Source organism: Protopterus annectens, chromosome 5.part0 (genome assembly GCF_019279795.1).
Source record: "Protopterus annectens isolate FY-2018-M chromosome 5.part0, PAN1.0, whole genome shotgun sequence".
Lineage (NCBI taxonomy): Eukaryota > Metazoa > Chordata > Ceratodontiformes > Protopteridae > Protopterus > Protopterus annectens.
Genome location: NC_056735.1, coordinates 1,549,303,866 through 1,549,328,591, shown reverse-complemented (window position 1 = coordinate 1,549,328,591; position 24,726 = coordinate 1,549,303,866).

The following is a 24,726-nucleotide window of genomic DNA, read 5'->3' as shown; positions in this document are numbered from 1 at the left end:
TCAGCCTAACAACCTCACCCACCCTCAAATTACATCCAATAGGAAACCAACTGACATCCTTATCTTAAGCCTAAATATCCGAAGTATAACCAATAAAATCCATGAATTCCATGCTACCATAGACTTATACTTCCCTGATATTATCATTCTAACAGAAACCTGGCTCAAACCTCACATTATCAGTGAGAAAATTCTCCCTTCAGGCTACAATATCCTAAGACAAGATTGGTTGCACAAAAAAGGGGGTGGCGTAGCTGTAATGTATAAACAGAATCTTAATATTCAAATCCTAAACTTATCGCCCCCCCCCCCCAAATTGACAAAGAAGAAATAATCTATACCAACCTAAAAGTAAACCAAGACAAGACCATTAACATAATAGGATGCTACTTCCAACCTGGCAACAATATCCCTCCACTAGAAAACCTTCTCAGCTGGGTAAATCATCACCTTCCACCAGAAACCATAATATCAGGTGATTTTAATATAGACTGGCTATCCTGTTTCAACCACCATCCAGCCCACCATCTAATTCGTCATGTTTTTTTCCAACTTATCCAGACACCCACCAGAATAAATAAGAATTCCAACAAGTATTCTACTCTTGACTGGATACTAGTCAGCAAGAGCCCCCAATGCCGACCGGATAGTCTCAGTGATCAAACCCCAACTTTCCTACTCAAAAAACACATCAGGCTAAACCCATTACCTATCAGCAAATACGTAATAAAGTAAACTTTAACCCTGACAACTTCATCTCAGCCCTAAATAACTGCAACTGGACTCCACTAAAATACCTCAACCTTGATGAGGCTGTCCAATTTTTTAATACCACCTTCCTTAAAGTCTTAAACACCCATGTGCCCACAAGATTTACTAGAGTTAAAGCCCAGTCCTCCCCATGGCTAAAAAAGCCTCTAGATCAGAAATGAAAAACTGTGATAGAGCCTGGAATCACTGGCGCAAGACAAAAAAAAAACCCTGATAGACAGAAATTCTGTGAATTATGTAACAAAGTCAAAAAATTAATAAAACAGGACAAAATGCTATAGTACCAGTCTGCCCTGAACTCCACCCAAAGCAACCCTAAACAATTCTGGTCAACCATCAACTCCATCTTCCACCCAGGAAAAGTAGGAACCCCTCCACCATACAAAACAAACTCTTCTGAAAACATTGCCACCTTTTTCAACTCTCACGTCACACAAACCATTCTATCACTAGCAAAACAACACAACCCCTCTCCCCTACCTCCTTCAACTACACCTAGTAACCTGCCCACTGCATTCGCTTTCTCTCCTATCCCTACCTCCAACATAAAAAACTCTTATCGAAACTAAAGCCCACAAAACTAGCAGCTGACACCCTTCCAGCTGAGTACCTTAAAACTGCAGCCCAAGTCCTGGCCTACCCAGTTGCAATCCTGATTAACCAATCTTTATCTCAAAGCTACTTCCCTTCACAATGGAAAATATCCCACATTATCACCCTTCACAAAGGTGGAACCTCCACAGAATTCACCACCTACCGGCCCATAGCAATTCTGTCTCCTCTATCAGAAATACTTGAGAGATGCATTCACTCTCAAGTTCTAAACTACCTCCTTACTAACAACCTCCTATCTAACACACAACATGGTTTCCGACCATACCACAGCACAGCCACTGCCTTACTTGCTTTCACTAATACAATCTTTTAACATAAAAACAATGGTTATTTCACCTTTGCAACTTCCCTAGGCCTAGCTAAAACATTCAACATGGTCTCTCATAAACAACTCATCACTATCCTCAATACTCTATCCTTCTCTCAATCTGTCACAAACTGGTTCCAGAGCTACCTGACTGACCGTCATCAATCCGTTGTTTGGCATAATGATATATCCCCCCGACTCCCTGTCTCAATAGGTGTTCCCCAAGGATCCATCCTTGGACCCTTACTCTTCTCCATATTCACTAATAATCTAGCCTCTGCTACCAAACTGGCCACTCTCATACAGTACGCAGATGATTCCACCATCATCTGCTCAGCCCACTCCCTACCTGAACTTCAAAAGACCACACAGGAAGCCTTTTCCTCAGTTGAAACTTGGCTTTCAGATGCACAATTAATACTTAACCCAAACAAAACAAAATTCTCATCTTCCAACCCACCAAACACAATCTAAACACCCACCAATTTAATATTAAAGCCAGTGACAACACCATTATACCCCAATAGACCACACCAAACTACTTGGAGTTGAAATTGACAATAACCTTAAGTTTGACATCCACATCTCATTAACCATAAAAAAGTACACAAAAAACTAGGAGCTTTATACAGAAATAAGCAATTCCTCACCAAAATAGCCAGGATTTCAGTTGCTAATAGCCACATTATCTCCACCCTACTCTACGCCTTAATATTTACCAACCTAAGGCAATGTGAGTTAGGTAAACTCGAAGCTTGCTACAACAAAATAGCAAGGTTTTCCACTGGCACAAACTACTGTAGCCACCACTGCACCTCACTTACTGAACTAGGCTGGCTAGAACTCCCTCACCTCCTTCAATGGTACCAAATCTCACTCGACCACAAACTACTAAATCATCCTCTAAAAGTTCCCTCCCTCCAAAATCTACTCCAACCCTTTCATACCACCAAAACACTATGGTCCCGCAACAAAAATCAATTACAGGTAACTAGAACTGGGAACTCTGCTGGAGAAGCTCTCTTCTACTCCATAGTAAATCTATGGAATACACTTCCTCACACTATAACTTCTGTGTTATCATGCACTAACTTTAAAGCTGCTCTAAAATCTCATCTAAAAGAGCACTGGGCATGCCTCTGTAACAAACCTCTCTAACACCTCTACCCCTGCCTCTCTAATCCCTTTCTTCCACACCTCTAACTACCTCGGATTGCAGCCAAATACAATGCTTGTAAACCTATATCTCAGCTGTATTCTTAGCCACTGTTATTCAAGGGTAATAGCTGCTAGCTCAGCTATTAAAATACTTGCTAGTCTTTATGGCACCAGTGATATAGGTGTTGTACCATTTAACTAAATACTTAATGTCAATTTGAGCTATAACTGTTCACTACTATTGTTAAGAAAAAACTAGCTATATTTCTTGTAACTTGTAATTAATTGTTGTTTTTATTGTGGAGCTTTTCTCCCCAGGCCTCCGTTGAAAAAGGACCTGTGTCCAGTTGGATTTTCTCGGTCAACAAACATAAATAATATATATATATATATATATATATATATATATATATATATATATATATATATATCTATATATATATATATATATATATATATATATATATATATATATATATATATATATATATATATATATTCATGGAGTATCTTTTTCTTTCTCTCTGTACTGATGACTTGAAATTTTGGAAGACAGTAAGTGGGACTGATTATTGTAACATCCCTCAATCATGTCTTGATACCCGAAAGAAATGGCAATGATGAATATTCTGGCTAAAAGTAGAAATAATGATAAATATATGTCCTTTTAGCATATTCTCATTCCAAATGCTCTTCCTACATTGTATGTGGCACACCTTCATAATTTGTTCAAATAAGACTGTAAGGACTTTCATGAAAGGTGATTACATATTGCTAAAGTTTGTGCTAAGCTCTCTGATGAAATGTGGTACATAAAAGCCCAATTCTAAATTCTAACTGACATTTAATGGCAGTAGGTTTTATGCTACATTGTTCAGTATTACTGGAGAATGGTTTGGAATTCTGATCAAAATTCTGCATTGTATCACTCCAATAATATTTACAGATAATTTAGGCATCTAAAGTGACTAGGATCTGAGTTAAAGTAATAAAAACTGAAGTAAAACAGACAAACTTGGCTAAAAAGAAAAAAGTCAAGTTTATTCTAGCAAAATAAATGTTTTTATACAATATGTGCTTCTTCAGATGGATATGGCAATTTGCTTTCAACTCTTGATATTTGGATGATTATCACATGAGAGCTAATGACAGCTCCAACAATGCCATAGTAATCTGTGACAAATTATAACAATATCTCCACCCCACTGATATAAGAATCAAATAGCACTGATACTGACCAAAACATCTCACATAATTGTACGTTTTAGACATCTCAGAACCCAATGGGGGACTTTTCTATTAATAGTTCTTTCAGACTGATATGGGCCTAAATGCTGGCCCTGCATTGTCCAGGGTATTATGTGGGCTCCTCTACTCATTTCAAATTTGACCACCTTACAAATATGAGAAGTAGAAAAAGGGAAAAAAAAAAACACTGTCCTGGCTAATGCTATCCAGCAACAAATGTGCTCCTCGGATCAAAGAAATAAATGACATATGCATTACATTTAAGGGTTCTGAAGACAAATCCATCAAACCCTTCCAGGATGGCAAGTTTTCTTTATATGCAGCTTAAGAATTTGAATCATACATACATACATAGATACATACAAATATTTCAAGCATGGGCATTAATGCTCTTCTAGTTTGCCAATGTACCAAAACACTTGTTCCCATAATGTGTCCAGGCTGTTCTTAAAAATACCTAAACTAAAACTTTCCCTAATGTAATTTAGTAGTTTGTTCCATGCATCAGCTATTCTGTCAGAGAACCAGTTAGTGCATTTCTCATTCCTACAGAATCTTCGACATAGGTTGTCTGATGACTGTCTAGTACTTTTTGATAACCCCAAACATTCCCTGAGGTAGTTGTCTCTAGAAAAGACATTGTACAAATTCAGATATTTTAGTCTTTCATAACATTTTATGGATGCCCTTGGTATATTTCTGCTGTACTCTTTCCAGTTTACTCATGCTTGTTTTCTTATAGGGTTTCCATATTGTTATTCCATACTCAAGTTTGGGTCTAATGTAACAAACAATGACTTCATTAGGTTTACCTTTGAAAACTTGAAACGCACATTGTGCGGAAGTATGTTTTCAAGTTTTCAGATACCCGAATAGAAATGCAGCGAATGTGCAATGTGCAAATTCAAATTGACATTCGCTCATTGCAGATTCGGCATTCTGGGTGCGAAGTGCACTATAGTGGGGATCGGGAAGTGGACCCTTTCCCACTGTAGTGCGACCTCGGAGTTAGAATAGTAAAGTAGGGGGTGTGGGGGTGCAGGGGCTTTTGATTTGCTGATTTTTGAACATCGGTGCAGTTCGGAATGACAGTTTTCGTCATTCCGGTTCGCACAAAGGGCCGTTCAGCAGGTTGATTTTCAACCTTTCAGAGGTAAACCCTTCATTATTTTTGATTTCCTAGACTTCATAAATCTTTTTATACAACCTATAGTTCTATAACTATCATTAACCAATTGGCAGATATGATTAGAAAAACTCACAGCTGAATTCATCCATATACTGAGGTCTTTAAATAAGTCTACAGTTTCAATCACTGTATGCTGTATTAAGTATTCACCTTTCAATTTATGTCTCCCAAATCTCATATGCTTAGTTTTTGATGTATATATACGCATATTAGTCTCCTGTACCCAAATGGTCAATTTAGTCAAGTTATTTTGCAGACAGGTTTTATCTGTAACATATGTAATCAGTTTACCCAATTTCAGGTTGTCTGCATAAAGACTGTAGAACACCTCAAATGAAAAGTTATGTCTGAAAGATACAATCTAAACAAGTAAGGGCATAGGACAGAGCCCTGTGGGACACCCTGACTGTAATCAAAGATTTCACCTGTCCAGTTACTGTATGATACTTGCCATGTCCTATTTGTAAGCCATTTGGCTATCCACCTTATCAAGAGCACATCAATACCTAGCTGTACTAATTTGTTGATCAGTGTTTTGTGTATGACCCTGTCAAGTGCTGAAGTTAAATCTACAGAAATTGCATCACAGAACAATTTTTCATTCATAGCTGTTATTACATTGTTATAGAACACCAGGTTACAGGTAGTAATAGATCTGTTTTCAACATATGGATTCTGATATATGGTTTCAAGTCCCACTCTATCCAGTTTTGACAATAACTTATCCAGGAGTACCTTCTCCATTATTTATCCACAACATGAAAGTAAACTCAAGGGTCTGTATGACTCTCGGTTTGTCCTACTCCCCTTTCCCTTAAAGACAGGTTTAATAAGTGCATATCTCCAATCTTGAGGAATCCATATTTTTATGACATAGTGAATAATAGATATAATGGTACTGTACATTTTTGCTGAAGTGTTCTCAGGTCATTGTTACTAATTCTGTCTCCTCCCTGTCCTTTGTTTAGATCCAGTTTGCACAGTTCTTTTTCAATATAATATAATTTGATTCCATTATATGGGGTTACCTGGATTTCACTAGGACAACTTATCACCCCTTTGTGGAGCCAAACTGTTTTGCATAAGATTATGTAAATACATATATAACCTGTTGTGTCTGAGAATAAATGTTACAATCTGCATACAGTTTATCAGTTTGTGTGTCTTTACTCCTTCCACATCTTATGTAGCTGTAAAAAGGTTTCCTATTATGCTCAATATCTGTATATAAATTTTCTTCAAATTTTTCTTGATCTTGTCTCACATTATGCTTAATCTGTTTGTTCAACTTGTTTATTTCAGTTTTCAAAGTTGTAGTTCAACCACTCTTCCATTTCTTATATTTTTTGCTTCTCACTTTAATCAGATATTTTGTTCTTAATGAAATATATCCCCCTGATGTTGTATGCCTAGATCCTGATGTTAAACATTTTTTTGATTTTTTGCACTCAATTTTTCTTTCACAACTTTCCACATTCCATCTACAGTTTTTCCACTAAACACCTCACTACAGTTTGTTTTACATAGTGACTGTTTAGCTTCCGTATAAACTGTAATTAACCATCTGTGCACTGGGTTAGATTTCAGTTTGTCAGAATTATCTAGCAACAAGTAAACCTTTATAACCTCATGATCACTGCACATCAATGGTGGTAAAACTTGACTTGACATTACAGTAATTTCTTTGGGAATATAAACAATATGTCTAGTATGTTCCGTCCCCTTGGTGGATTTTTTACAATCTGAAGCAATTGTTGTTCCTGAATATATGCTGTGAATAATTTCCTTAATATCATTGTTGAATCAAAAGTATTCCTGTCCATTTCTGGTAAATTTAAGTCCCCAGCTAATATTATTCTTCCCGCCTGTGTTTATTGCAAGAAATATATGAAATCCTCAAAGTCATTTGCACTTCACTTTGGTGGTCTATACACTCCAGGAATTATAATATATATATAGCAAATTTTCCAATAAAAACTTTATTATTAATGCTCCTAGCATCAACAACCATCAGAGATGCAGCAAATGCTGCTATCTGTGAAATGTTAAATTTTCGACCTGGCAAAAATCCTGCCTAGTGTTTGCCAAATATTGCAAAGTATCTGCTGCAAAAATTCTCTTCTCTGATCTTGACAAATGCACACTATCCTGTCTGATCTGTTGTGATCATTGTGATTCTGGCTGTCCTGAGAAAAGGAATGCAGAGAATAGCTGTTTCTGTCACAGTAGGCTGAATAGTAATCAGTTGAAGTAAAATAGCAACCATCTGCCTATGCTTTGTTTAGTCAGGAGGAAAAAAAACCCACTTCTTAAGCAACAACAAAAAGAGCCTCCATAAACATTGCCTGTTAAGAGGAGTTAAACTCTAATACACTTATTGCATGACTTAAAAAATGCAAACATAGAAATACAGCCTCAAAACCTTCCACGATTTTGCTCCCCTGAAGAAACAAAACTGACTAGGGCTGAACAAATAAAGTGACTTACCCCAAAAGAGCTGTTACAGTTGCATTCAGGCACTTAACAAAAAAGCTATAACCCCAGACTGTGTGTGTGTGTTTGTGGGATAAAATATAAAGGCAGCGCTGCAGAAACAAATCATCTTCCTTTTTGAAATGGGACATGACTAAATTACGTGTGTACATTAGCATTTATAAACAATGGACTAACACTTTCCTATAGGGAGCAATATGTTATCAGCATGTTATCAATAACCAGTTATCTGTGACAACTAATATAGTCATAGTTGTCACTGATATTTTCACAATTGCTTTTCTGTCCCAGAATGCATATTTTCATCCCTTTACTAAACCATGTTTACAGCTACAATTATTTGCATTAATTTGTTATAAATGAAGTATTTTGTGCAGTATTGAAAATGTGGTGTTTTAGTATGAAACTACAGCATGTAGGCAGTACTAGTGCACTATGTGAAAAAGGTCCTAGCCAAAAAAAAAAAGAAAAAATACACTAACAACCTTACATGCTGCCCGGGGGAGGTGAGAGTAAAATTAAAAAGGCCAAAGGAGAAGATGCCTCTCCACAACTGTCAGAATGGCATTAGACAGGGATGTTCCTGTTCCCCTCCCACCTTACCAAAGAGACTGAGGAGGATTGCCAGGATATGGACAATGGTAAATGGTAGGAAATGCCAAAAACATCCAAACTTTTCATTAGCAACCCTTAATCTATTACAAGAATATATTCATTGTTTCTTGCAAAAACATTTTTGCTAATATTATTCTTTGAACACTAAACTGTATAAATGCACCACGAAAGCTTCATGCCAGTTAAAAGCAGGCAGTTGTTATTTATAGACCAATAAGTGGCTAATCTGAATACACAGGGAGTTTCATAACATAGAAAAGGAATTCCTTAATGTAGATACAAAACAGCAAAATGGCTTAACTCCAGTAAGAATACAAAATGTTGGAGTGAGAAACACTGCTAACTGAATGAGTCAAACTCGGTATGTTGAATTGGCAGGTTTAAATTGTTCTGGCCATTTTAAGGAACAACAGATTAGTTGCTGCTTTACATGAAACAACCAAGTGAAGATATGCAGTGGCATTCTGAAATGATGCTTGTCACATGAGTAATTCACATAACAAAAGACTGGAAGCGTACATGATGATGATGTAATGCATATTATTCTGAGGCCAATATTGCGTTTAGAACTTAAGATTTCAGTATCATAAGCAAAAGACACGTTTCCATAACAAAGGACAGCAAACATTATCTATTTTGCCAAAAGATGGAGTGCAGCTGACTTGAAACAGATTTTAGCACTGTATTCCAAATTCAGCATTCTGTTCTATGTCATTGTCATATCATGGGCATGCATGGGAGAGTCAAGGTGAGCACTAATTATCACCCTTAAGGATTTAAAGAAATCTGTATTTCTCAAATGTGTATACTTGCATAGGCTATTGTTAAAGGTGTGTGTGTGGGGTGGGGGGGTGGGGGGGGTCAAGTTTTAATTTCCACAACACAAACAAGTGAACATAATAACTTTTTATCATTTTTCTGGGAAAAATGCCAGACTAAAGATAACATCTGTGATGCATAACTCATGTATGCAGACTTGCAGTACTATTTCTCATATGATTTAATCAATTCTGAAACTCTAGATCATCTGCAGTCAGACTAGAACAGTGAGTTGTCAGGAATATACATTGATGAGGTTATACAGTATACACAATCACTGTTGCCAGTGTTTTGCAAGTATTCATGCTTGCTTCATCATTTATTTTTACAGTGAACTAACAGCAGTTTCTGCATGTTGCCAGCTTTTTTGTAATTGTTTTGTTGATGTGGAAGGAACATAGAGATAGAACAGATTTATCTGAGGCTTCAGTTATTTCCTGTATCTTTTTCTACTGACTTAATGGGTGACTGCACTTTTGTAAACATCGGTAAGGAATGTTTTGGTTATTAGCATTAAACTCAATAAACTCAGGCAATGAATTGTGTGCTTGATAGAACAGTTAAATGTTTAAGCACATAATTTCAATTAAGACATTACCACTTACAGAAAACTCTGCAATACTTTTCCGGGATTTCAACTGCATCCAGAACGATCTAAGCTAAGACAAGAATATTTTCTTAATTTACTGCACTTATACTTGTTTATAAATGATCACTACTGTTTTTGGCATTTTTAAAGCATTTATTTAATTTTGTGTCAAAAATAGCCATTTCTCTTTTTGTTGGCTTTTCTAGTCTATGTGCCTCTAAATCTTTTCTCAGAAGGACAAATCAGCAAGATTGTTTTGTAGTTGTTTGTTGTTTGTTGTTTACTCTGCACTTGAGAGCTACTTTTGCTGTGCTTTTATTTTAACAGATTGTAGGATCAGATATCTTGTGGGAGAAGATATTTTCCTGGGCTCCCTGAGTTGGGAAGCACTGGAGAAAGCCCAAAGTGCAGTTGTTTATTGACTAGAGGCATAGGAGTCAGTTGACCTCCTTTTTTTCTACCATAAATCAGGCAAGATGCAAGGCTCTTTGTTGAGAACTCTGCAATGGTTTTCCATTGTTTCAACAGCATTCAGAAGCAACCAAGCTAAAGTAAAACTATTTCCTGATTTACTGCACTTGTGCTTGCTTTATACAGTGATCACTACTGTTTTTCATCATTTTTAGAGGATTTATTTCATTTTGTGGCAAAAATAGTCTTTTATCTGTTTGCTGGCTTTTCTAGTCTGAGGGATGGAACAGTGATGCAGCATTTACCATTGTTACCTCACAAGAAGAGGTTCTCCAGTTCGATTCTCAGCTGGGATACCTTGTGTGTGGAGTCTGTATGTCCTCACTGTGTTAGCATTGGTTTCCTCCAGACGCTCCATTTTCCTCCCACATTCCCAAGGCATACAGCAGGTGGATTGGACATTTTAAATTGGCCATAAGTGTGTGCATGTGCCTTCTGAGGAAGGTTGGGCAATGGGCTAGCAATTCAACACATTAAAACTCTACTGCCACTTGTTCTGCAGTTTGATGATCAGCTGTGGTGAACTCTAACAGGAGCAGCTGAAAGGAGAAGAAAAATCTGGCTTTTCTAGTCTGTGTACCTCAAAATCTCTTTGCAGGAGGGAAAATTAGTCAGGCAGTTAGTTGTTTTTTGTTTAATCTGCACTTGAAAGCTACTTTTACATTACAGAGATTCCCGGTCAGACATCTCATGGCAGAAGGTGTTCACCTGGGCTCTCTGAGTTGGGAAGCAATGGGGAAAGTACAAATTGTGGTTATTTGTAAGCTAGAAGGTGTAGGAGACTGTCAGTTTCAAGCATTTTTTTTTTTTTTTTTTTTTTTTTTTTTTTTTTTTTGTGCATGGAACTTTCCACTAGACCAAACCAGTTAGCAGAAGCCTGTATAGTAGCAAATGTGTCAACAGTAAAATTTATAATGTTAGGATTAGATCTGAAACCTGTTAGTGTGGCATTATGCAGAAATATGCTTAGAGCAGTTTGCTTGTGCATCAGATAGTACTACCATACCCTATCCTAGCATTATATAATATCCTGTCCTTATCCTCAGAAACTAGCCTAGCAGACCCCTTTTAAAACCTAATCCTTAATTCCAAACAATGAACTGTATTACAGGACCAGACAACGTGGGTATACAATTTCCAAATGTCTGTCTGGCCAGATTGCTAGATTTGAGCATTCTAAAGCAAAGTAGTAATTGTCTCATGTTCTCAGACAACCAGTTAGTTATTAAAGGAAATAATATAGTAAGTGAGAGATGTAAATACACAACTTCCTTGGAGGCAAAATCCTTACGTATAAACAAGGTTGTCAAGAATACTCACACTACATACCTCACACATACCATTCATGACACACACAGAAACCTTCACAAATCTCAAAGATCTCCAAAGCCACCTACTCAGCAATCACTAAAGCACACACCAAAATCAATACCAGGCATCTCACATAAGCCTACACCTAATAGTCCCCAAAGTGCAAAGCCCACAAGGCAGGCATACACTTTACCTAGTACTCCTGTCAATGGAGACTACATTGTGTGACACACAGATGCCCCATTCACCAGGTTGAACAAGGAGAAGATAATCATTAGTCGCCAATCTGGAGTCAGGATCTGCAAATCATGCATGCACTCAAGTTACTGCACCCCAGGTATGAGTATGGTCATAAGATCATAGGAAGTTATTAGGCTAATGGCCCTAGGGCCCTTACAAGCCTAATGAAGTTCTACCCTTATTTCCATGAACAGCACCTATTGCCCCTGTCAAAGAGGGACACAGGTGGAACCCCCAGGGAGAAATTGTGGTTACCCATCCAATTGTCCAGATTGTGCTTGAAGAGGAACAATGAGGTGCTCTTTTTGACATGAAGTGGTAGTCTGTTCCAAAGGAGTCATAATCTCTGGGAGACAAATCTGTCCCACCAGCAGGTTCTATTAATGTCACATATCAGGTTAAGGTCCTTAGAGCAAGTAACCCATGTACCATTTGACTTATGGAGATGCAGCATTTCCAATAAAGCAGGGTCAGAAATTGCCCTGTATGCAAGGCAGAGATTGCCTCTGAGCAGTCTGTATGAAACAGAATAAAGTGACAGTGATTTCAGATGATCCACATAGGATAGATGCTAAAGACTTTGAATTTTCCTTGTGAGGAACCTTTGTGGTTCCTCCAATTGCTGCAGGTGCTTGGAAAGGTACATACCAAAAGGAGCATTGCACTCAATTATTGGTGTTATGAGGGAAGAGTACATGGAGGTTATAACTTATTTTTTTCTGGAAGCAATGCCCTTACTTATGAAATGAGCCATACTGAATGCCCTTCTTACCACTGTGGGGACATGATGGTCAAAGGTAAGGTTGCTGTTAACCTGTGGTCCCAGTTCTCTTACCACTGAGTCATACTTAAGGTTTTGCTATTGATGTGCTGGTTAGCAGGAATATTGCCCTTTTAGAATGGGATGATAATACAGTTTTTTGCACTGAGTGCAAGGCCTTGAGTTTGGCACCAGTCATTTGTTTTTGTAAGACCCCCTTGTAGGATGTTGACATCATTAGGAGAGTCTATGACCGTTCCCAGTTTGCAGTCATCAACAAACTTTGTCAGCCACAGAACTTTAGTTTTTGCTTGTACTTCAGAGAAATAGATTCCAAACAGTAGAGGTCCCAGGACTGATCCCTGTGGAACACCACTGGTTACAGGTCTGCTGTTGGAGGTGAATTCCCCTATTTCGACTATACAGGTTCTATTAGTGAGCCAGTTAGTGAATCATCTAATGATATAAGGGTTGATACCTAAGCTGAGTGAGTTTGCCAATGATGCTTGAGTGGGGGATAGTGACAAACACCTTGGCTAAGTCTAGGTAGGCTGTATGCATAGTCTGTGTAGGTCTAAATAACCTGAGACATACCTCACTGGATTATATGAAAAGAGAGATAATGGATCTCTCAGAATATGTGCCACAGAGAGGAACAAGTCTTGCACTGGGCAACATTCTATCTTCACCAAGGATGACATCACAGTATGAGCATAAAATGATTGGTTTTAATAACTGGCCTATTTTCTAGGGTCACCCATGGGGGGTTCCAGTATCTGCCAGTATGGAAGAAACTGGAAAAAGACAGCATTCATTTGCTATAGATGGGTTGCTCCTGCCCCTTAGGCTTTAGGATATTGACTAAACATTAATCCACCCCTTAAGCCTTTTTAGGCTATGCCAAAATGACAGAACTAAGAACACAGTGAAATTTTAAGGTGTTACTGCTCAATGCTCAGAAATTGAACAAAAAGTCCAAACCCTTCGACCCTCCTTACTCTACTGAATGTAGATATCTGTGCCAGTTGTTTCAGGTTTCAACTTTGTTACTTAAGAAGTTAACGTGTGAGTGCTTCTGCAATTTCACACTGATCTAATCAGAGGAAGTCGGAGGAAGGGTTCGGAGCTAACTAATCTGTGATATATAACATTAAGAATCCTGTTTTTTGCTTATTTCTGAGTTATTTGTAGCACTTTTATTGTCTGAATATTCTTTGCTAGGAATTTTCACTGTGTGTGAGGTATTAACTAGAATTTTCTACAGTTGTTAAGCATCTGGTTGGGTTTGTTTATTCTGATTTTTGTTCACCAACCTCCCTAGTTCTGCGATTTCACATTGAGCTAATTGGAGGAAGTCGGAAGAAGGGTTCTGAGCTAACAAATCTGTGATATATAACATTAAGTATCCTGTTTTTTGCTTATTTCTGAATTATTCATAGCACTTTTATTATCAGCATATACTTTGCTAGCTAGTATCACTGTGTGTGAGGAATTAACTAGAATTTTCTACAACTGCTAAGCGTCTGGTTGGGTTTGTTTGTTCTGATTTTTGTTTCCCACTGTCCCTGTTTCTGCCATTTCACACTAAGCTAATCGGATGAAGTTGATGGAAAGGCTCTGAGCTAACTAATTTGTGATATGTAACATTAAGTATCTTGTTTTTTGCTTATTTCTGAGTTATCTATAGCACTTTTATTGTCTGCATATACTTTTCTAGCTAGATTCACTGTGTGTGATGTATTAACATGGATTTTCTACAATTGTTAAGTATCTGGTTTGGTTTGTTTGTTCTGATTTTTGTTTCCCACCCTCCCTATTTCTGCCATTTCACACTGAGCTAATCGTAGGAAGTCGGAGGAAGGGCTCTGAGCTAACTAATCTGTGATATATAACATTAAGTATCCTGTTTTTTTGCTTATTTCTGAGTTATTTAAAGCACTTTTATTGTCTGCATATACTTTGCTAGCTAGTTTGACTGTGTGTGAGGTATTAACTAGAATTTTCTACAATTGTTAAGCATCTGGTTGGGTTTGTTTGTTCTGATTTTTGTTTCCCACCCTCCCTGTTTTTGACATTTCACACTGAGCTAGATGAAGGAAGTCGGAGGAAGGGTTCTGAGCTAACTAATCTGTGATATATAACATTATGTATCCTGTTTTTTTGCTTAATTCTGAGTTATTTATAGCACTTTTATTGCCTGCATATACTTTGCTGGCTAGTTTCATTGTGTGTGAGGTATTAACTAGAATTTTCTACAATTGTTAATCATCTGGTTGGGTTTGTTTATTCTGATTTTTTCCCACCCTCCATGTTTCTGACATTTCAAACTGAGCTAGATTGAGGAACTCGGAGGAAGGGTCCTGAGCTAACTAATCTGTGGTATATAACATTAAGTATCCTGTTTTTTGCTTATTTCTAAGTTATTTATAGCACTTTTATTGTCTGCATATAATTTGGTAGCGAGTTTCACTGTGTGTGAGGTATTAACTAAAATTTTCTACAATTGTTAAGCATCTGGTTGGATTTGTTTGTTTTGATTTTTGTTTCTCACCCTCCCTGTTTCTGCCATTTCATACTGAGCTAATCGGAGGAAGTCAGAGGAAGGGTTCTGAGCTAACTAATTTGTGATATATAACATTAAGTGTCCTGTTTTTGCTTATTTCTGAGTTAATTATAGCACTTTTATTGTCTGCGTATACTTTGCTAGGTAGTTTCACTGTGTGTGAGGTATTAACTAGAATTTTCTACAATTGTTAAGTATCTCGTTGGGTTTGCTTGTTCTGAATTTTTTTTCCCACCCTCCCCGTTTCTGCCATTTTACACTGAGATAATCGGAGGAAGTTGGGGGAAGGGTTCTGAGCTAACTAATCTGTGATATATAATATTAAGTATCCTGTTTTTTGCTTATTTCTGAGTTATTTATAGCACTTTTATTGTCTGCATATACTTTGCTAGCTAGTTTCACTTTGTGTGAGGTATTAACTAGAATTTTCTACAATTGTTAAGCATCTTGTGGGGTTTGTTTGTTCTTATTTTTGTTTCCTCCCTCCCTGTTTCTGCCATTTCACACTGAGCTGGACGGAGGAAGAAGGAGGAAGGGTTCTGAGCTACATAATCTGTGATATATAACATTAAGTATCTTGTTTTTTTGCTTAATTCTGAGTTATTTATAGCACTTTTATTGTCTGCATATAGTTTGCTAGCTAGTTTCACTGTGTGTGAGGTATTAACTAAAATTTTCTGCAATTATTAAGCATCTGGTTGGGTTTGTTTGTGCTGATTTTTGTTTCCCACCATCCCAGTTTCTGTCATTTCACACTGAGCTAATTGGAGGAAGTCGGAGGAAGGGTTCTAAGCTAACTAAATTGTGATATATAACATTAAGTATCCTGTTTTTTGCTTATTTCTGAATTAATTATAGCACTTTTATTCCCTGCGTATACTTTGCTAGATAGTTTCACTGTGTGTGAGGCATTGACTAGATTTTTCTACAATTGTTAAGCATCTGGTTGGGTTTGTTTGTTCTGATTTTTGTTTCCCACCCTCCCTGTTTCTGCCATTTTACACTGAGCTAATGGGAGGAAATCAGAGGCAGGGTTCTGAGCTAACTAATCTGTGATATATAATATTAAGTATCCTGTTTTTTGCTTATTTCTGAGTTAATTATAGCACTTTTATTGTCTGCATATACTTTGCTTGCTAGTTTCAGTGTGTGTGAGGTATTAACTAGAATTTTCTACAATTGTTAAGCATCTGGTTGGGTTTGTTTGTTCTGATTTTTGTTTTCCACCCTCACTATTTCTGCCATTTCACACTGAGCTAATCGGAAGAATTTGGAGGAAGGTCTCTGAGCTAACTAATCTGTGATATATAACATTAAGTATCCTGTTTTTTGCTTATTTGTGAGTTATTTATATCCCTTTTATTGTATGCATATACTTTGCTAGCTAGTTTCACTGTGTGTGAGGTGTTAACTAGAATTTTCTGCAATTGTTAAGTATCTGGCTCCGTTCGTTCGTTCTAATTTTTGTTTCTCACCCTCTCTGTTTTACCCATTTCAAACTGTGCTAAACGGAGGAAGTATGAGGAAGGGTTCTGAGCTAATTAATCTGAGATTTATAACATTAACTATCCTGCTTTTTGCTTATTTCTGAGTTATTTATATCACTTTTATTGTCTGCATATAATTTGCTAGCTAGTTTCACTGTGTGTAAGGTATTAACTAGAATTTTATACAATTGTTAAGCATCTGTTTGGGTTTGTTTGTTCTGATCTTTATTCATCACCCTCCGTGTTTCTGCCATTTCACACTGAGCTAATCGGAGGAAGTCAGAGGAAGGGTTCTGAGCTAACTATTCTGTGATATATAACATAAAGTATCCTGTTTTTTGCTTATTTCTGAGTTAATTATAGCACTTTTATTGTCTGCACATACTTTGCTAGCTAGTCTCACTGTGAGTGAGGTATTAACTAGAATTTTCTGCAATTGTTAAGCATCTGGTTGGGTTTGTTTGTTCTGATTTTTGTTTCCCACCAACCCTGTTTCTGCGATTTCAAGCTGAGCTTGACGGAGGAAGTCGGAGGAAAGGTTCTGAGGTAACTAATTGGAGATGTATAACATTAAGTATCCTGTTTTTTGCTTATTTCTGAGTTATTTATAGCACTTTTATTGTCTGCATATACTTTGCTAGCTTGTTTCACTGTGTGTGAGGTATTAACTAGAATGTTTTACAATTGTTAAGCATCTGGTTGGGTTTGTTTGTTCTGATTTCTGTTTCCCACCCTCCTTGTTTCTTCCATTTCACAGTGAGCTAAGCGGAGGAAGTCGGAGGAAGGGTTCTGAGCTAACTAATCTGTGATATTCAACATTAAGTATCCTGTTTTTTGCTTATTTCTGAGTTAATTATAGCACTTTTATTGTCTGTGTATACTTTGCTAGATAGTTTCACTGTGTGTGAGGTATTAGCTAGAATTTTCTACAATTGTTAAGCATCTGGTTGGATTTGTTTGTTCTGACTTTTGTTTCCCAACCTCCTTGTTTCTTCCATTTCACTCTGAGCTAAATGGAGAAAGTCAGAGTAAGGATTCTGAGCTAACTAATTTTTGATATATAACATTAAGTATCCTGTTTTTTTCTTATTTCTGAGTTAATTATAGCACTTTTATCGGCTGCATATACTTTGCTAGCTAGTTCACTGTGTGTGAGGAATTAACTAGTATTTTCAACAATTGTTAAACCTCTGGTTGGTTTTGTTTGTTCTGGTTTCCCACCCTCCCTATTTCTGCCATTTCACACTGGGCTAATCGGAGGAAGTCGGAGGAATGGCTCTGAGCTAACTACTCTGTGATATATAACATTAAGTATCCTGTTTTTTTCCTTATTTCTGAGTTATTTGTAACACTTTTATTGTCTGCATATACTTTGCTAGCTAGTTTCACTGTGTGTGAGGTATTAACTAGACTTTTCTACAATTGTTAAGCATCTAGTTGGGTTTGTTTGTTCTGATTTTTGTTTCCCACCCTCCCTGTTTCAGCCATTTCACACTGAGCTAATCGGAGGAAGTCGGAGGAAGGATTCTGAGCTAACTAATCTGTGATATATAACATTAAGTATCCTGTTTTTTGCTTATTTCTGAGTTTTTTATAGCACTTTTATTGTCTGCATATACTTTGCTAGCTAATTTCACTGTGTGTGAGGTATTAACTGGAATTTTCTACAATTGTTAAGCATCTGGTTGCGTTTGTTTGTTCTGATTTTTGTTTCCCCACCTTCCCTATTTCTGCCATTTCACACTGAGCTAATCAGGAGAAGTCAGAGGAAGAGCTCTGAGCTAACTAATATGTGATATATAACATTAAATATCCCGAGTTCTGCTTTTCTGAGTTATTTATAGCACTTTTATTGCCTGCTTATACTTTGCTAGCTAGTTTCACTTTATGTGAGGTATTAATTAGAATTTTCTACAATTGTTAAGAATCTTGTGGGGTTTGTTTTTTCTGATTTTTGTTTCCCCGCTCACATTTTCTGCCATTTCATACTGAGCTAATCTGAGGAAGTTGGAGGAGGGACTCTGAGCTAACTAATCTGTGATATATAACATTAAGTATCCTGTTTTTTTCTTATTTCTGAGTTATTTATAGCACTTTTATTGTCTGCATGTACTTTGCTAGCAAGTTTCACTGTTTGTGAGGTCTTAACTGGAATTTTCTACAATTGTTAAGCATCTGGTTGGGTTTGTTTTTTTCTGATTTTTGTTTCCCACTGTCCCTGTTTCTGACATTTCCCACTGAGCTAATCGGAGGAAGTTGGAGGAAGGGCTCTGAGCTAACTAATCTGTGATATATAACATTAAGTATCCTGTTTTTTGCTTATTTCTGAGTTATTTATAGCACTTTTATTGTCTGCATATACTTTGCTAGCTAGTTTCACTGTGTGTGAGGTATTAACTACAATTTTCTACAATTGTTAAGCATCTGGTTGGGTTTGTTTGCTCTGATTTGTGTTTCCCACCCTCCCTGTTTCTACCATTTCACACTGAGCTAATTGGAGGAAGTCAGAGGAAGGGTTCTGAGCTAACTAATCTGTGATATATAAAATGAAGTATCCTGTTTTTTGCTTAGTTTTGAGTTAATTATAGCACTTTTATTGTCTGCATATACTTTGCTAGCTAGTTTCACTGTGTGTGAGGTATTAACTAAAATTTTCTACAATTGTTAAGCATCTGGTTGGGTTTGTTTGTTCTGATTTTTGTTTCCCACCCTCCCTGTTTCTGACATTTCACACTGAGCTAGATGAAGGAAGTCGGAGGAAGGGTTCTGCGCTAACTAATCTGTGATATATAACATTAACTATCCTGTTGTTTTGCTTATTTCTGAGTTATTTATAGCACTTTTATTGTCCGCATATACTTTGCTAGCTAGTTTCATTGTGTGTGAGGTATTAACTAGAATTTTCTACAATTGTTAAGCATCTGGTTGTGTTTGTTTGTTCTGATTTTTGTTTCCCACCCTCCCTGTTTCTGTCATTTCACACTGAGCTAATCGGTGGAAGTCAGAGGAAGGGTTCTGAGCTAACTATTTTGTGATATATAACATTAAGTATCCTGTTTTTTGCTTATTTCTGAGTTATTTATAGTTCTTTTATTGTCTGCATATACTTTGCTAGCTAGTTTCACTGTTTGTGAGGTATTAACTAGAATTTTCTACAATTGTTAAGCATCTGGTTGGGTTTGTTTGTTCTGATTTTTGTTTCCCACCCTCCCTGTTTCTGCCATCTCACACTGAGCTAATCGGAGGAAGTCAGAGGAAGGGTACTGAGCTAACTAATCTGTGATATATATCATTAAGTATCCTGTTTTTGCATATTTCTGGGTTATTTATACCACTTTTATTGTCTGCGTATACTTTGCTAGCTAGTTTCACTGTGTGTGAGGTATTAACTAGAATGTTCTACAACTGTTAAGCATCTGGTTGCGTTTGTTCTGATTTTTGTTTCCCACCCTCCCTGTTTCTGCCAATTCATACTGAGCTAATAGGAGGAAGTCGGAGGAAGGGTTCTGAGCTAACTAATCTGTGATATATAACATTAAGTATCCTGTTTTTTGCTTATTTCTGAGTTATTTATAGCACTTTTATTGTCTGCATATACTTTGCTAGCTAGTTTCACTGTGTGTGAGATATTAACTAGAATTTTCTACAATTGTTAACAATCTGGTTGGGTTTGTTTGCTCTGATTTTTGTTTCCCACCCTCCCTGTTTCTGCCATTTCACACTGAGCTAATGGAGGAAGTCGGAGGAAGGGTTTTGAGCTAACTAATCTGTGATATATAACATTATGTATCCTGTTTTTTTCTTAATTCTGAGTTATTTATAGCACTTTTATTGTCTGCATATACTTTCCTAGCTAGTTTCTTTGTATGTGTGGTATTCACTAGAATTTTCTACAATTGTTAAGCATCTGGTTGGGTTTGTTTGTTCTGATTTTTGTTTCCCACCCTCCCTGTTTCTGCCATTTCACACTGAGCTAATCGGAGGAAGTCAGAGGAAGGTTTCTGAGCTAACTAATTTGTGATATATAACATTATGTATCCTGTTTTTTTGCTTAATTCTGAGTTATTTATAGCACTTTTATTGCCTGCATATACTTTACTGGCTAGTTTAATTGTGTGTGAGGTATTAACTAGAATTTTCTACAATTGTTCAGCATCTGGTTGTGTTTGTTTGTTCTGATTTTAGTTTCCCACCATCCCTGTTTCTGCCATTTCACACTGAGCTAATCTAAGGAAGTCGGAGGAAGGGCTCTGAGCTAAGTAATCTGTGATATATAAGATTAATTATCCTGTTTTTTGCTTATTTCTGAGTTATTTATAGCACTTTTATTGTCTGCATATACTTTGCTAGCTAGTTTGACTGTGTGTGAGGTATTAACTAGAATTTTCTACAATTGTTAAGCATCTGGTTGGATTTGTTTGTTCTGATTTTTGTTTCCCACCCTCCCTTGTTTCTGTCATTTCACACTGAGCATTATCGGAGGAAATCAGAGGCAGGGTTCTGAGCTAACTAATCTGTGATATATAATATTAAGTATCCTGTTTTTTGCTTATTTCTGAGTTAATTATAGCACTTTTATTGTCTGCACATACTTTGCTAGCTAGTCTTACTGTGAGTGAGGTATTAACTAGAATTTTCTACAATTGTTAAGCATCTGGTTGGGTTTGTTTGTTCTGATTTTTGTTTCCCACCCTCCCTGTTTCTGCCATCTCACACTGAGCTAATCGGAGGAAGTCAGAGGAAGGGTACTGAGCTAACTAATCTGTGATATATAAAATTAAGTATCCTGTTTTTTGCTTATTTCTGAATTATTTATAGCACTTTTATTGTCTGCGTATACTTTGCTAGCTAGTTTCACTGTGTGTGAGGTATTAACTAGAATGTTCTACAACTGTTAAGCATCTGGTTGGGTTTGTTTGTTCTGATTTTTGTTTCCCACCCTCCCTGTTTCTGCCATTTCACACTGAGCTAATCGGAGGAAGTCAGAGGAAGGGTTCTGAGCTAACTAATCTGTGATATATAACATTAAGTATCCTGTTTTTTTGCTTAATTCTGAGCTATTTATAGCACTTTTATTGTCTGCATATACTTTGCTGGCTAGTTTCATTGTGTGTGAGGTATTAACTAGAATTTTCTACAATTGTTAAGCATCTGGTTGCATTTGTTTGTTCTGATTTTTGCTTCCCACCCTCCCTTGTTTCTACCATTTCACACTTAGCTAATCAGAGGAAGTCAGAGGAAGGGTTCTGAGCTAACTAAATTGTGATATATAACATTAAGTATCCTGTTTTTTGCTTATTTCTGAATTAATTATAGCACTTTTATTGTCTGCGTATACTTTGATAGATAGTTTCACTGTGTGTGAGGTATTAACTAGAATTTTCTACAATTGTTAAGCATCTGGTTGGGTTTGTTTGTTCTGATTTTTGTTTCCCACCCTCCCTGTTTCTGCCATTTTACACTGAGCTAATGGGAGGAAATCAGAGGCAGGGTTCTGAGCTAACTAATCTGTGATATATAATATTAAGTATCCTGTTTTTGCTTATTTCTGAGTTATTTATAGCACTTTTATTGTCTGCATATACTTTGCTAGCTAGTTTCACTGTGTGTGAGGTATTAACTAGAATTTTCTACAATTGTTAAGCATCTGGTTGGGTTTGTTTGTTCTGATTTTTGTTTCCCACCCTCCCTGTTTTACCCATTTCACACTAAGCTAATCGGAGGAAGTTGGAGTAAGGGTTCTGAGCTAACTAATCTGTGACATATAACATTAACTATCCTGTATTTTTTTGCTTATTTCTGAGTTATTTAAAGCATGTTTTTTGTCTGCATATACTTTGCTAGCTAGTTTGACTGTGTGTGAGGTATTAACTAAAATTTTCTGCAATTGTTAAGAATCTGTTTGGGTTTGTTTGTTCTGATTTTTATTTCCCACCCTCCCTGTTTTTGACATTTCACACTGAGCTAATCGGAGGAAGTCAGAGGCAGGATTCTGAGCTAACTAATCTGTGATATATAATATTAAGTATCCTGTTTTTGCTTATTTCTGAGTTAATTATTGCACTTTTATTGTCTGCATATACTTTGCTTGCTAGTTTCAGTGAGTGTGAGGTATTAACTAGAATTTTCTACAATTGTTAAGTATCTGGTTTGGTTTGTTTGTTCTGATTTTTGTTTCCCACCCTCCCTGTTTTACCCATTTCGTACTGAGCTAATTGGAGGAAGTCGGAGGAAGGGTTCTGAGCTAACTAATCTGTGATATATAAAATTAAGTATCCTGTTTTTGCTTATTTCTGAGTTAATTATTGCACTTTTATTGTCTGCATATACTTTTCTAGCTAGTTTCACCATGTCTGAGGTATTAAATAGAATTTTCTACAATTGTTAAGCATCTGCTTGGGTTTGTTTGTTCTGATTTTTGTTTCCCACTCTCCCTATTTCTGCCATTTCAAACTGTGCTAAACGGAGGAAGTCGGAGGAAGGGTTCTAAGCTAACTAATCTGTGATATATAACATTAAGTATCCTGTTTTTTGCTTATTTCTGAGTTAATTATAGCACTTTTATTGTCTGCATATACTTTGCTAGCTAATTTCACTGTATGTGAGGTATTAACTGGAATTTTCTGCAATTGTTAAGCATCTGGTTGGGTTTGTTTGTTCTGATTTTTGTTTCCCACCAGCCCTGTTTCTGCGATTTCAAGCTGAGCTTGACGGAGGAAGTCAGAGGAAAGGTTCTGAGGTAACTAATTGGAGATGTATAACATTAAGTATCCTGTTTTTTGCTTATTTCTGAGTTATTTATATCACTTTTATTGTCTGCATATAATTTGCTAGCTAGTTTCACTGTGTGTAAGGTATTAACTAGAATTTTATACAATTGTTAAACATCTGTTTGGGTTTGTTTGTTCTGATATTTATTCATCACCCTCCGTGTTTCTGCCATTTCACACTGAGCTAATCGGAGGAAGTAAGCGGAAGGGTTCTGAGCTAACTATTCTGTGATATATAACATAAAGCATCCTGTTTTTTGCTTATTTCTGAGTTAATTATAGCACTTTTATTGTCTTCACATACTGTGCTAGCTAGTCTCACTGTGAGTGAGGTATTAACTAGAATTTTCTACAATTGTTAAGCATCTGGTTAGGTTTGTTCGTTCTGATTTTTGTTTCCCACCAACCCTGTTTCTGCCATTTCAAGCTGAGCTAGACAGAGGACGTCAGAGGAAGGGTTCTGAGCTAACTAATTGGAGATATATAACATTAAGAATCCTGTTTTTTTGCTTATTTCTGAGTTATTTATAGCACTTTTATTCTCTGCATATACTTTGCTAGCTTGTTTCACTGTGTGTGAGGTATTAACTAGAATTTTTTTCAGTTGTTAAGCATCTGGTTGGGTTTGTTTGTTCTGATTTTTGTTTCCCACTGTCTCTTTTTCTGCCATTTCACACTGAGCTAATCGGAGGAAGTTGGAGTAAGGGTTCTGAGCTAAGTAATCTGTGATATATAACATTAAGTATCCTGTTTTTTGCTTATTTCTGACTTATTTATAGCACTTTTATTGTCTGCATATACTTTGGTAGCTAGTTTCACTGTGTGTGAGTTATTAACTAGAATTTTCTACAATTGTTAAGCATCTGGTTGGATTTGTTTGTTCTGACTTTTGTTTCCCACCCTCCTTTTTTCTTCCATTTCACACTGAGCTAAGCGGAGGAAGTCGGAGGAAGGGTTCTGAGCTAAATAATCTGTGATATTTAACATTAAGTATCCTGTTTTTTGCTTATTTCTGAGTTTTTTATAGCACTTTTATTGTCTGCATATACTTTGCTAGCTAATTTCACTGTATGTGAGGTATTAACTAGAATTTTCTACAATTGTTAAGCATCTGGTTGGGTTTGTTTGTTCTGATTTTTGTTTCCCACCATCCCTGTTTCTGCCATTTTACACTTAGCTAATCAGGGGAAGTCGGAGGAAGGGTTCTGAGCTAACTAATCTGTGATATATAACATTAAGTATCCTGTTTTTTGCTTATTTCTGAGTTAATTATAGCACTTTTATTGTCTGCATATACTTTGCTAGCTAGTTTCACTGTGT